Source organism: Phyllostomus hastatus, unplaced genomic scaffold, assembly GCF_019186645.2.
Source record: "Phyllostomus hastatus isolate PE091 unplaced genomic scaffold, TTU_PhHast_1.1 phas_contig_1, whole genome shotgun sequence".
Taxonomy (NCBI): Eukaryota; Metazoa; Chordata; class Mammalia; order Chiroptera; family Phyllostomidae; genus Phyllostomus; species Phyllostomus hastatus.
Genome location: NW_025333498.1, coordinates 42213562 through 42216634, shown reverse-complemented (window position 1 = coordinate 42216634; position 3073 = coordinate 42213562). Strand labels below are relative to the sequence as shown.

Genomic DNA, 3073 nt, shown 5'->3' with positions numbered 1-3073 from the left:
GGCACCAGGTATATATGCCAAGAAACTGAATTGTCAGGCATCAGGGTGTGAGCTGTAGAGACAGCTTTCTCCCAACAGAAGTGCTGGTTAAGGTCATCATTCTTTTTCTGAGCCCTCCCACCACAGAATCAGCAGGCAGATGCTATATCTGAGTCTCTATCAACCTAACTAATGCTCATCCCATCCTGGAGATTCCCTGAGACCCAACCCAACACAACTTTCTGGACCACCCAAACAGTTTTAAGTAACACTCCAATATGAATGGCTTGTCTTGGCTCACACTTAGACTTTGCTAAAGTCTCTCAAACCATCAGCATCTGGGCTCAGCATGACACTTACTTCTTGCTAAGTGGGCCCAGGCATGGCACTAGCAGCAGTCAGACTTGGTTCATATCTTGGCCTCCCTAACATCACCAAGCCTAACACAAGTAGTCAGCCATCTGCAGATTGCTTTGTAGCTTATGCCCAATGGCCCTGGGCAGAACAAGGCAATGGCTGACACTGGTTTGTACTTCCTGAGAGGCCATAGAACCAGCACATACAGAAGAAAACTTCAGTCAATATTGAAACACCACCCAAACACTTCTATAAATGACAAACTTAAGGGGAAGACTCAGTGGGCGTCAGAGCCCTGCTGAAGTAAGTCCTGCCTATGTGGTAAGCACATACATAGCTGATCCTCCATGGTGGTCAAAGCCAGTCATTGCAGCCAATCAACCTGCAGATAAATCTCTCTCATTGGCATGCAAACAGGAATCAAGGCTGCACTATAATAGGAGGGTATATATAGCCCACATGAGCGATGAATCTAGAATGCTCTGCTCAGGTAAGTGAGGAGGCTTTGCCATTGGACACTATGGGACACTTACTACATTAGGCCACACTACCAAGCCCAGGATTGTAGCAGCTCTAGCTAATACACAGAAACAAAAAACAGACACTGCCAAAATAAGGAGATTAAAAAAAAACATGTACCAAATAAAAGTGCAAGACATAACTCCAGGGAAAGAACTAAGCAAAATGGAGACAAACACCTATTAGATGTTCTAAACTCTGGTTACAAGGATGCTCAATGAATGAACTTAAAGAACTTCATCACATAAAAGAGGACATAGAAACCATAGAAAGAGGCAGTCAGAAATGGCTACAGTAAGGCTAAAATAAAGAATAATTTAGAGGGAATCAACAGAAGAGTAGATGAATTCAAGTATCAAATCAGCAATTTGGAATATAAGGAAACAAAAAAAACGCCCAATCAGAACATCAAAAAAGAAAAGAATTTTAAAAATTAAGATAATGTAAGGAGCTTCTGGGAGAACTTCAAGCATTTGCATCATTGAGTGCAAGAAAGAAAAGACAGAGCAAGAAGTTGAATACCTATCTGGAAAAATAATGACAGAAAATTTTCCTAACCTGGTGAAGGAAATAGACATACAAATACAGGAAGCACAGAGTCCCAAACAAGATGAACCCAAAGAGGCCCACACCAATACATATCATAAATGAAATGCAAAAAAACAAAGAGAGAATCTCTTTTTCTCATGTGTCAGTTCGTTTGTACTGTACACATACAATTATAGTCAAAAGATGACTGTGGACAAGATGTAGCCCCTCCATTTCCATGATTAGCTCACTGCATTACAGTTAACCAAGTTTATATTCTTCCATGAAGTGTGGTTCTCCCATTAGTTCACTTTGTGATGGGTCAATAAGAATATCTTCAAATCCAATAGTCTTGTCATTACCTCTCAAAATATCCAGTAAAAGTTTGAGCTTGGAAGGAATGGAAAACGCTGAAACTGTTGCACTGCCTTGAATTCCATTTGCAGTTTTAGTGGAGCAAACCCTGGATGTTTCTCAGTGTGGAAGAATTCATTTTATCTTGGTTGAGCTGGACATTTTTTTCTGATAATTCAAGAGGGCGGCTGGGCAAAAGTTCATTTTATACACAAGTAAAATCTTTTTACAGAAGATCATGACTTTCCAAAGGTCCACTTGCTGAAAGTTGAGTAACTGGAATACTGTCCTTAATCTGAAATCCAAGTCCTCTGGTATTCATTTTTAGCTTGCTGGGCAAACAGGCTCACAGCACCCTTACCCTCAGCCAGCCCCACCACTCACTTCCATTTTGGGGGAAAAGAGAGGATCTTAAAAGCAGTTAGTTACCTACAAGGGAGCTCCCATAAGACTGTCATCTGATTTCTCAACAGAAACTTTGCAGGCCAGAAGGAATGGCAAGACATATTCAGTGATGAAAAGCAAGGACATAAGACCAAAATTACCAAGCAAAACTATGGTAAGGACATAAAGGAGTTCATTACCTCCAAACCAATATTACATGAAATGATAAAGGGTATTTTTTAATAAGGAGAAAAAATGATAAAAATTTGAATAATAAATGACAATAAATACGTATCTATTAACAACTGAATCTAAAAAACAAAATAAATACAGAACAGAAATAGACTCATATATACAGAGAACATTTTGCTGGTTACCAGATGGGAGGGTAGTTGGGGTGATGGGTGAAAAATGTGAAGGGATTAAGAAGTACACATTGGTAATTACAGAATTGTCATGGGGATGTAAAGTACAGCATAGGGCATACAGTCAACAATATTCTAATAACTATGTATGGTGTCAGATGGGTACAAGATTTACTGAGATGATCACTTAGTAAGCTATATATTGTCTAGTCACTGGGTATACACCTAAAACTAATATAATATTGTATGACAACTGTAATTGAAAAATGAAAAATGATTTAAAAAATAACAGCGAGAAAAAGTAACAGAAAAAGTTCAGAGAAAGGTAGAGAATTACACCAGCATTTTCTCTGCATGCTCTATCTCAATTTTTAAAAATTCATTTCTATCCATTTTTCTAATCTTGAGTGGCAAGCCTTATTTATTCAATCATGTAAGTGCAGTGAGTTGACTGTTTATAGGCTCTTAAGATTGTTCTGTAATAGTTAGTGGAAATGGTCAGGAAACTGCACTATTACAGAATAGAACAGAATTCTAGTTAGAATTTTGAGTTCAACAGAAGGATGTCTGTTACCCTTATATTATAC

The 3073-nt window shown here is 38.4% G+C and overlaps 1 pseudogene; it reads right to left on the bottom strand.

The window, feature by feature from the left end:
• Positions 1-1644: 1644 nt before the first annotated feature.
• Positions 1645-2059, bottom strand: LOC123813721 (annotated as a pseudogene).
• Between the last annotated feature and the right edge of the window lie 1014 nt (positions 2060-3073).